The sequence below is a fragment of the Medicago sativa genome, chromosome 3 (genome assembly GCF_051527215.1).
Source record: "Medicago sativa cultivar Bolivia chromosome 3, Bolivia_mono, whole genome shotgun sequence".
Classification (NCBI taxonomy): Eukaryota; Viridiplantae; Streptophyta; class Magnoliopsida; order Fabales; family Fabaceae; genus Medicago; species Medicago sativa.
The window spans coordinates 29382361-29394834 of record NC_140751.1 but is presented as its reverse complement, the minus strand read 5'-3'; the positions used below and the strand labels follow the sequence as shown (position 1 = coordinate 29394834).

Here is a 12474-nt window from a genome sequence, read left to right as displayed (position 1 = left end):
AAGTAAACAAGTTCTATGCTTTAAACAAAAGGCTAACCCAATACCAAAATAAAGCTGAACAACCAACGATTTATTTCAAGTAATCATATCCACTTCAGATTCAGATGAAAGTAAAATTGGTTTAATCATCAAATAGTTATGATTGACTAATAATGTAAATATTGTTAAAGTTAGTGCTTATGAATTAAAGCTATAAAAAGTGTACTGAACAAAAATATACATACAAAATAATCAAAATAGATAAGTAAGTAAAACCTGAAGCTTTATGACATACATTTATGTTGCCAGTAACTCGTATTCTTATAGTGTCTTCTGCTTCCTTAAGAGAAATGAAAAGATGAACCAAATCTCTGTGTTGTATGCACTTTGCACGCCTTACCGATGACAAACCTATTGACAACAAAAGAATAAAAATTAACAATTGCTTCAAGAATATGATTTTATGAAAGAATATTTTTGTTCATGTCACTGAGATAAAGTTGTAAATTGTAATTGTATTTATTTATCCATGTAAATGTATAGAATAGACATTGAGGGTGCATGATGCATAAAATAGACATTGAAATTATTACCTTTAGGATAAGTATATTTTACTGGAACAAGTTGGCATTACATTGAACCATGAATCAATCTGGATTCTTATTTTAATCTACTTGTACTTATGCAGCAGACCTTTTAGTTTTCTTTTACTTGTTGAGAAAATTGTGTAACAAAGTCTTAGACCAGATTAATTTCAAAATCTCAAGAAATGGTGTTTTACCACAGTTTGTTGGTTATTATAAATGAACTTGACTATTTTATGAATTGTTCGACAGGAAAAATTGAACGATTCTTCCTGGATAAATGCATAAAAGAAACTCATACCTGAAACAGGATTGCATATTTTCCTTCCTTTCTCTTTGCGTCCCTTCCTTCATATCATCACTTCCTCATTTATTTCCAAGACTGGGATGGACAAATGTTCCCACCTCTGACTTTTATAGTTTGCTTCTAACAGAGGACATTTGAAGATTCTCAATATCTTAAGAGAGGAAGGCAAAGTGTCTTTTGACAGTGACTCAAGCCGTGAACAACCATAAAATTTAAGTATCCTTCAAAAGATTTCACATCAAAGAGAGTATCGATTCCTAGATACACAAGGGAAATCGGCAGTAACTGCTCCTTCAGCAAGGTTTTAACAATATCATCACCTTCAATGGTCAATCCTGTTAGAACATTAAGGCTTTGGAGACCCCATTCAGCTACAGGCGTTGCTACTCTCAGTGATACAAAAGAAATCCTACGTAATTTGGGAGGTAGGCAAGCTCCATTACCAAACGATAAAGTTAGTTTGGGAAGAGCTTGGAGAATCAAACGTTCAAGAGAGATCAGGGTGTCCATCTGTAGCGTCAATGATCTAAGTGCATCACATTCATATACAAAAATTGATTGAAGGGTTGACAGGAGATGAGAAGAACTTTCTGAAATAAAAATGGATTCCAGATTTTTACAGCCACGAATGGAAAGATATTGGAGTGCGGGGAAAACCATCCAAAGGGAAAGAGGTAAGTGCATAACAACTATTCCATAAGTTCAAATTCCAAAGAGATGTGTAATTGCCCCATGTTTCAAGTGGCAGGAATGCTAAATTCGGACATTGATCAATTGTAAGTGACTGCAATGAGGTGGGTAGACCATCTGTTGGAAAAGCAGCGAGAGACGGAAGGCCATGAAGTTCCAAGAATCGAAGACAAATGCTGCTCCTAATAATTTTGGGTAATGAAAACATGGTATCACAATACTTGATGCTTACACATTGAAGCACACAGGGAGAATCAATCTCAAGCAACAACCATTGGGTTCTTTCACGCCCAAGTAACAACGATTGGGAACTTTCTGTAGACCCTTTTATATATCCTTGAATACTTATTTTGTTTAATGAGGTGAGCCAATGCAAAGTAGTAGATGGTGTTGTCAAGAGACTTTCACAACCAGTTATATTGATCTTATCTATCGAAGAAAGATGGCTAGGCAAATGTCCTCTTAGTTGAGGGCATTGGGTTAAGTACAAATTTCTAAGGCGAGGAAAATCAAACTCACCATTTTCATAGTGCATCCCATAGTCACATAATTCGTGTAATCAAGGGAGAATTGCGAATTGGTACGTGAGTACCGAATTCGGGTACTTCGGCGTATTGGTACGCACAAACCAGCGAACCAAGCGTACCAAAGCATGGTTACCGCTGATTGGTTGAAAAAAAGGTTTAGACTACAAAGTAAATATAAAATGAATCACCATGAGTTGAGGACTGAGTGAGAAGAACATGAACAAAGAGTGGAGAGTGAGAAACTTGGTAGAAGAAATTAGGTAAAAAAAATACTTTTTTTTTATAGCTCACTATATTTATTTAGGTATTATTACTACTACGAACCGGAGCGTACCGAAGCTGTATACCCCTATACGTACCGAATTCTTCTCCTGTCGCGTACCGCGAACCCGTACCCGTACCGCGTACCAGAACGAACCGCGAATAATGTGACTATGGTGCATCCATTCCTTCCAATTTGGCATGCTAGAGAATTTTGAAGACTCGAGAGACTGAAATGGTTGGAATGAAGAAGTGGAAGGTTCTACTGTCATGCCATAGAATTCTAGCCCAATTGTTTCCATTGTCATACACTCAATAGTCAAGTCCTTGAGAGAAGGTAGTTGACCTAGTGGTGGAAGTGTTACACAATATTCCCAATTAGAGATGCATAATGACACCATGTTGGAAAACAAAGGATCACTCAACCGACTCGGAAAGCTTGTCCCACCATACAATTTAGTATGGACAACCGTGCCTTGAAAGGACTAGAATTTAGTCATATTTGAGAAAGAGAACATTGTGATGTATCAAGTGTCAGTTAACAATAATCTTATATTTAAGCCTTAAAATTTTGGATGAAGATGTGGTGGTATCATTCTCACTTGTGTGGTTGTTCTTTCTCCAAATTGTCGTTCTACACCAGTGTAGGCACCTTTACAAATTTCAACGCTGGTATCACATCTCAGTTCAATATTGTGAGGGAGTGAGAGCGGTTATTGGTGGTGGATCACGGACACAGAGATCCTGACACTTAATGGAGAGATGTTAATGTGTCAAGTGTGAGTTAAAATTCCACATTATAATCAAGAGTATATGTGAGCAACATATAAGTGAGATTAATCATATTTGAGTGGTCTCAACGCCATGATAGAATGGTAACAATACCTTATTGGTTTCAGTATTAAAGAGTGGCTCTTAGTACCATATAAGAGGGTGTTATTTCTCGAACGATTATTTACGGTGCAGTATTTAATTGAACAGGTGAACTGGACTGGTTTATCCTGGAGGCACACAGTTGTTAGTCTACCTTGCACAATTTCGGGTAGAGTCGTGATTTGTCTTAAAGAAAGCGACCTGGTCGTGACTCAACCCGGTAAGACTTCAAGAAGACTCAACATGGTAATATCTTTGGTGGTGACTTCGATTTTATAAAGAAAAAAAAAGGTACGTTTCTGAACTCGAAAAACAAAAATTTTAAGACAAATCAGCTGCTATGTCTACCGAAGGAATTACTTATTGAGGTTTCGTTGTCCATAAATACACGAATGATAAAAAGCTATAGAAACACATCTATGTACTGAACATGATGAAGTGATTGTTATTATAACAATTTCACTAACGAAATTCACATATGCTACTTTGAATCTGTTTGAAATTTATTTTCAAAAAAATCAGAACCGCACTGTGAATTAATAACTTTAATTGCAAGGAGAATATAAACCCCAAAAAGGTCCTAAGTGAAAATCATCATCCACCATCAAGAATTGGCATTGGTTCACAATTTATTTTTAATACAATTGTGAGATACCATGTCATATGTCCCACAATTATATGAACATCTCAAGTGCTGCATTGTAGTCTAACATGACTAAAGAGAAATTCAATGATATGATTAGTTAAATCATTCTAGTTGGTGAATTAAGTGAATGGTGGATAAACATTAGCGCATCACGCCATGTTTTCTATGATTATGCTATGTTCAAAACATATGATACTGCTGAAAATATGAAAGTGTTGTTAGAATCTTCTTACACCACTAAAGTAGTTGGCATTGGATATATGAAGTTGCAATTCATGTCCGAAAAGAAAAATTATTCTCTAGGATGTGATGTATGCTCCAAAAATAAGAAAGAATCTGAATTTCAGATTTCTACTGAATAAGATTAAGTTGAATCAAACTCAAATAGAGACTTGTGTACCACGCATTCTTGGCCGAAGAGACTGCGCTTTGATGGTATGTTCAAAATTAAATTCTTCTTTATTTTATAAGTTGCGTGATTTTAATATTTGACATATCAAAATTTATTATGAGAACAAGCTTTTAATTTTATACTTGAGTAACATGGACTTAATTCCAAAGTTATATGATTAGACAATTTTATTTTTTGCAATCAAGTTTAATGAACCAAAAGTACATACAAATCAGTGTTTAGAGAATTTGAATCTCTAAACTTAATAAATTATGATATGTGCGAAATTAATGGCACATAACCTAGAAATGATAAAATGACATTTTATCGTATTTACTGATGACTGCGAATTTTGAAAAATAAAATTGATATGCTTGATATGTTCAATTTCTATAACGAAAATTGAAATTTATGTTGGATAGAGTACCCAAGTCTATGAACAAAAAATTCTAATTAAGAAATTTTTGAAAAAAAAGACAATCCAACCTGTCTTATTTTTGAATTTGGGATTGTTTGACATAAGTGTGGATTTCGAACCCAAGAGAGTTAAACTCACTAGTAGAGCTTATGAATGTGTATTCATTGTGTATGCTATAATTAGGGAAGCTTATAGGTTTTATTTCCCTAAATGCTAAAGTGATCATAAAGTCAAACGATGCTGATTTCTATGAAGTAAGTACCCCTGTAAATTAAAGAATAGTGGTGGAACTAGTGAGGGTATATTAAATTCCCCTTCTATATTAAGAACTAGTGAGGGCAATATATCTTATCACATTCCAATAATTAGAAATAGTTATGAAAACATCATACAAGATGTTATAGAACCTCGAAGAGGTAAGAAAGCAAGAACTGCTAAAGTGTATGAAGCTTATGGTATATACATTGGAAGAAGATCCATTAAGCCTTAAAGAAGCTATATCCTTATTGGATGCTGAATTACGGCAAAAAAAAAACAATAAACGATAAAATGGATTCTCTAGAGTTTAACAAAACATGACACTTGAAGGACTTGCCTCATGGTTGCAAACTAATCAGTTGTATTTGGATTTTGGAAAAAACTAAAACCTGTTGGTACGGTTGATGAGTACAATGCTCTCCTTGTAGTAAAAGGTTTTAGACAAAGAGAAAAATATAGACTTCTTTGACACTCATTCACCAGTCACTTGAATTATATCCATAAGAGTACTAGTCCCTTTAGTCGTTGTTTATAACTCGATAGTACTCCAAATGGTAGTGAAAGTTGCCTTTTTTAAGGTAAACTAGAAGAAGAAGTCTATATGGAATAACCTGAAGGTATTGTGGTTCATGGACAAGAAAACAAGGTCTGTAAGTTAGATAAATCTTTATGAGGTGTACAATAAACTCCTAAGGCTTTGTTTGGGAGTTTGGAGGGGAAGGGAGGGGAGGGCTTTGGGGGGTTAGAAATATATAGAAAAATGGACAAAAAAATCACATTTTTTGAAAGAACAATTTTTTAGAGAATGATAAACTAATACTTATGATTAATATACTTTTAATTTTAAAAATATTATAATAACATAGATTGAATTCGAAAAATTTATATAAACCATCCATAACCCCCCAAAACCCTCCCCAATACAATTTTTTAGTTCCCCCAAATGGGGGGGATTTTTTATTATGAGTAAAAAATTAACCTCCAAAGCCCTCTCCTCCCAATGTCTTCTATTTCTTCCTCTTGCTTCTTCCTTTTTTCCAAAACCCTCCCCTTCCCTCCCCTCCAAACTACCAAACAAAGCCTAAGGTATGACACGAAAAATTTGACATTCTAATGCTATCGATGAGTCTGATGTGAATGAAAGTGACAAATGTATTTACAACAAATATGTAAATAATATTTGCACGATCATATGTCTCCATGAAGACGACTTGCTCAAATTGGTTGAGAGATTCATGTTATGAATTATGTGAAATCATTGTTTGTCAACGACATTGATAAGAAAGACCTAGATGAAGTTGAAGTAATTCTTGGTTTCAAGATTACTATATCAAAAGGAGAACCTTTCTGATGAATCTCACAAGGTTGAGAATATTTTAAGAAAAGTAATTATATGACTGTAAACTTGCTAGCACAGTTTATGATCCAAGTGTAAAACTTTTCAAGAACACTTGAGATGATGTTAGACAAACAGAAAATGTGAGCATCATTGGCAGTCTTTAAGTATAGCATTGAATGTATTAGACCCGACGTTGGCCATGTCGTGAAACTTTTGTTCAAGTTTACTAGTGAACGCATGAAAAGCATTGCCATGCTATTAAAAGAGCCATAAGGTGCCTTAAGAAAATTATGACTCTTGGATTACATTAGGAGAAGTATTCTATTGTACTTGAATGGTACAAGATACTAATGAGAAGTATCATATTGTACTTGAATAGTACAAAATACAAATGAGAAGTATCCAATCGTACTTGAATGGCACATGATACAAAATAGAACATCCATCAGATGAGTCGTAAGCGACAGTGGTTGCCCATTGAGTATCACTAGAGGAGTTGTTTGTTGAAACAAATGATATTGACTCAATCCACTATGGAATGATTCTAAGATGAGAACACTAGAGAAAACTATTGAAGAAGCAAGTTGATAAAATGTTTTCTAGTTGAGAACCCTTAGTGGGTAATACTGTGTCCAGAAGTGTTAATTCATTATGATAGTACTGCAACTATTACAAAAATTGAGAATCGTTACTACAATGGCAAGAGACGATTATTAAGGCACGAACACATAAAGGATTAGAGAGCTAGCTACTTTCAAAAGGAATGGTTAAAGTATATCATGTACCTACTGATAAAGAATTAGTCAATCCTTTGACGAAAGGAATTACTAGAAAGAAAGTCCTAAACACATCCAATAGGATGGGACTAATGCTTATAGATCACTGAGTGATGGAAACCCGACCTACATGACTGGAGATCCCAAGACTTAGGTTCAATGGGTAATAACAAGTCATGAAGTGATAGAACATGCTATGATAGAAGGATGAGCTAATAGAAACTCTTAATAAGATATATACTCTATATTGAGTGGGGTACCTAGTTGCAGAAGTACCCTTGATAGACCCACCTATATGAATGTGGAACTAAGGCTGGTCCTATGGAATTTCGTGGCAGAATTCCTAGAGCGTTCGTTAAAACTAAGATACACGGCCTTAAACGCACGGGATTTTAGAATACACCTTAAGGAAAAGGTTTGTGTGTGGGTTCTATGTCTGAGATAGAGTCCAATGTTGTAGGCAACTCCTGACAAGTCAGAGTATTATCTGCTATGCAAAGGTTTAATTTCTTTACAACACCTTTGTTTATTAGCAACCTTATGGAAATGTCTTTGACGTTATTACCGAAATCATTTTTTAAATACTGTTTTATCTTGGTTTTCGGGTGTCAAACATTGATTAAGTTTGAACCTTTCTAACCTTTGATATCTCATTTTTTCTTGGGAAGGGAAAAATAAGCAAAACCCTTGAGAATCGAGGTTCGGGAGTTGTTTTCGCTACGGGAAGGTGTTAGGCACCCATAACGACTATAGTATCCTATAGGAACCGTCTTTACTTTCTACGCGCGCGCTTGATTTTTAAATGCTATTTGAAAAATGTTTATTTAAACCTAAGAGTTTACTAAGTGAAGAATTGGAGGGAGAAGAATGTTTTGAATTTTTGTTTTATTTGAATTGAAGGAATATTGGTCCCTTGCCTACGTACCCTTTTAAGAGATCAAATCCATCGTAGTTCTCTTCCAAAAATGTTTTTGTTTTTGTTGGTTGATTTTAAGTTTGAAAATGGGATTTTGAAGAATAGAAAGACGCCTCAAGGGCATGAGATTTAGAAGAGGTGAGGTGGAATTAGTTATTTTGCAAAAAGGTCTAAGTATGATTAAAATTCATTAAGATTTTATATAAGAAAAGAAAGGGAAAATCAATGGGAATTTGGATCCCAAGGTTTATTTGGAAAATGTTTTGAGTGATGTTGTTTATATTTTTTTGGAAAAGAGAATTTGCCTAAATGTCAAGGTTCCTAAACATACATCTAAAACATACATTCCCTAAGCATACATCTAAAGTATCCGTGTGGTGTGTGTGCATGTGTCGGTGCTTGTGTCGGTGTACATCATTAGAGACCATTGTCCTTTACATCATTTGCCTAAATACATGCTATGGTCTTGGAAGAATTAAAAAGCTTTAAGAAAATTACAAAAAATTCCTAAGTCTTTACATACTAAGTATTCGCAAAATTTAAAGTGCAAGAAATAAAGCTAGGAACATAAGATGGAGGATGAGATGCTTATGGATGAATGAAACATAATGAAATGGTTAGTAGCATAAGGTGTGATACGGTGAAAATAAAGCAAGTAAGATACTATAACAAGAGCATAGAAATCAACACAAGACAAAGCCAAAACAATGCAAAATATAGCTAAAATTCAATCACAAAAATGCAAGAATCATATGGCCTATAATTCTCACAATTCAACATATTTTTTAAAGGCATAAACTCAGGTTTTAGAATGAGAATCCAAGCAATATGATAAGCTTTGCATTTTGAAGTGAATTTAGGCATATTTACACTATTTATCCACTAACAAAAAAACTTGCAAAGCAAGCAATTGATCATTATTCACACATGCAGCAAAACACACTTAAAACAATAGGTAAAAACTTCACAAAATCACATAGTATGGACCACAAATATTTTCAAGAGTTAGAAAGGAAATTAAGCAATTTTTCAGAGGTTTTTTAATACAAGATTCAAGAAATAAGCAAGAAAATGTGTCAATATTTTTTATCAAGTTTTCCAGTAAACAAATGGCACAAGAACCTCACAAAAATCATCAAGAACATGTGTGAAATTTTAGGGAATTTTATAGTACAAAAATAAGCATGCAGGGGTTCAAACAGCAAGAAAACAAGTGTACATAGCAAAAAAACAAAGGAATAACGAAGGAAGAAGCCCAGGCCCAAAGGCAAATGGACCTGGATCACCAGGGAAGCACAGAGGCCGTTGGATTGATCCAATTGGATCAACCCTAGATCCAATGGTGGAGATTCAAGGCTCAGGGGTGAACCAGACTGGTTCAAGTGAACCGGTCTGGTTCAAGGCCCTTTATATACTCAACAGGCCGGTCCAAGGCCATTTCCTACTTCTCTTTCTCTCTCTAAGCTTATTCTAGTGAGAGAAGCTCTCACTTCTCTCTTCTTCTCCGTTCACCTCTCCACCGCCGGTTTCTGGAATGAAACGACTGGAGACGATGAAGATTCATCGGAATCTTCATTGTCACCGCCGTGAATTCCAGATTCCGGCAACATCTCAAACATCTTTGATCTTTATGGATCTAAACCCTTACTTGTTCTATTTTTTACACTGATTATGAATCTGGACTTAGTTTTACGAAACAAACGGTGAATCTTCGTAGATCTAAGTTTGAAACTACGGTCTCAACGTTTTCAAATCTTCTTCGAAACTCTTGAAACAAAACCCTAACCTGAACTAATTTCTACACTGATTATGAATATGTGCTTGGATTTGCAAAATAAACGGTGAATCTTCACAGATTACATTTTTAGGGTTTCGGTTTTAATCTTTTTCGAATCTTTTTAAAGTTTTTCGAAGAAAAAATGTTTCTAAGTCGTGGATCCACTATGATTCACCGTTTATTTTGTGTTATAGACCTTCGTTGAGCTTTTTGCGATGAAAAACGAAGAAGTTGTGATGATTACCTGGTTTTGATTGGAGATTCGAACAAAAAGATCCTTGCAAATGCTTCTGGTAAGTTCTTGAACTGAAAATAAATCAGTTATTCTCTTCTTTTTCTTCACTGATGTGATTCTGCTTTGATCCTCTCTTCTTCTCACCTCTCCGAACTGTGATCATACTATTCTTTTGAATTTGTGCTTGGATTGCAGATCCTTCAGTTCGATGATGAAGATTCGAACTCGAATCTCTGAGAACTGCAACGAATTAGCTTCAATTCGATTCAATTCTTTGTTCTGGAAATTTAGGGTTTGATGAATTGGGGATGAATTTCTGGGTTTCTTTGGCTTTTGATCGTAACTGTCAAGAGAGAGAATGTGTGATTTTGTTTCTGTGATTGTGATGAGTTGGCGTGTTGTGATTGATGATTGTTCTGTTGCATTGATGAGTTGGCCTCTATTTATAGGCCAAGTGTGATATTCTGGGCCAATGAGCTTGTGACACCTGTACTGGACTTGTGTGATTCGAATTTGGACTTTGGGGTCTTTGTGCAATTTCTGGAAATTGGGGGACTAATCTGTAATTTGAAAAGAAGGACCATTCTGCAATTGACTAAGACTTTGGGGACCAAACTGTAAATAAAAAGCTAAAAACAAAAATTGGACTTAAAGGACTAAAATGTAAATTGGTCAAAGGACGAAACTAAAAATAAAAAAGGACTAAAATGCAATTTTTAAGACTTGGAGGACTAAAATGAAAATTAAAATAAAATTGAATTAAAATTGGTAAATGGAAAATAACGTAAAGTGAAACCAATAAAAACATAAAATGGACTAAAATGAACCAATTACTTAAATGAGGTACTTCAAAGTAACCTCTCTCTGCCAAAATTTTGTGTGAAATGACCAAAATACCCCCAGGGACTAAAATGACTCAAAATGTCTCAGATGCAATTTTAAAATGGTTTTTTAACAGGGAATTAAGGCAAGAGTTTATACAAGCAAATTGAAAGACTCAGAGACAATTTTTAGAGATTAAACAGAGTTTTAACACAAGAAATGACTAAAATGCCCCTAGGGGCTAAACTGATTCAAAATAACTCAGATGCAATTTTTTGAAATGGATTTTGACATGGAATTGAAACAAGGACTTATACAAACCAATTGAAAAGACCCAAACAACCTTCAAGGACTAAAATGAGTTTGAATGCAGGAAATGACTAAAATACCCTTCTTCATGACTTTTGCAAATAACTTTGAAATAAGATGCAGAGAAAGTTGCAATTGATCAGAGACAAATTCAAATGACTTGAAACGCAAGAAAAATGTTTTGGGTGACTTGAAATGCAAGAAAAGAAGAATTGAGCTAGTATTTTTAGGTCCAAAATTAGGGTATAACAGTTGCCCCTATTTAATTTTCTTTGTCCGGAGGGTCAAGAGACGTAGTCTTTGATTTGACAGGATGAAGATACTTAAATATTAACATTTGCACTGTTTTTGGACATAAAAATACGCTCTCATATTTTCAGAAACATGAATGCCATGCAACATTTTGATTATGAATGCAAGACAAACGAACTGGAGTCTATAGAGCATGTCATATCACTGGGGGATTTAGGTAGACATTGATAGGATAGACAAACCAGGGGACAAAAGATAGGTACAAGCTGTTCTTTGGATTGAACTAGCCACTTGACCAGGTAATACAAACAAGAGATGGGTACAAGTTGTTCTTTGGATCGAACTTGCCACTTGACCGGGAATAGAAGTACAAGATAGGTACAAGCTGTTCTTTGGATCGAACTTGTCACTTGACCGGAAACATAGACATATAGGCAGATACAAGCTGTTCTTTGGATAGAACTTGTCGCTTGATTGAAAATTCAAACAGATAGGCAGGTACAAACTATTCTTTGGATCGAACTTGCTATTTGACCTGGAGACATAGACAAAAGGCTGATACAAGCTGTTCTTTGGATCGAACCTGCTGCTTGATCAATACCACAACATATAGGTAGGGGCAAACTGTTCTTTGGATCAAACTTGTCGTTTGACCGATAACAAAATATAAGCAGGGTACAAACTGTTCTTTGGATAGAACTTGCCGTTTGACCGAAAGCATAGGCATGTAAGCAGGTACAAGCTATTCTTTGGATCGAACTAGCCACTTGACCAATAACAAGAAACAAATTGGAAGTTTGATTTGGAAAGATACAAATTGAGAGTAAGTTGATATTGACTTGATTTGAAGATAGACATGACCATTTTTGTTGGCCCAAAAGCAAATTGAGAGTGGATTAACATTGACTTGAACTGAATTGAAAGTTGATATTGAAAGAGACATTGAAAGTTGAGAATAATCAGGGACATAGACATAGACATGGAATTGAATTGAGGGTTTAACAGAGACATAGACATTGGAATTGAATTGAGAGTTGAAATTGAATTGAATTGGAAATCGAGATTGAGTTGAATTGGAAATTGAAATTGGGTTCAATTGAAATTGAGACTGAGT

The 12474-nt window shown here is 34.9% G+C and overlaps 1 pseudogene; it reads right to left on the bottom strand.

Annotated features, from left to right (window-relative positions):
• Positions 1–913: 913 nt before the first annotated feature.
• The window catches only part of LOC146936980 (putative disease resistance RPP13-like protein 1), a 114509-nt pseudogene continuing 102948 nt past the window's right edge, over positions 914–12474 (bottom strand).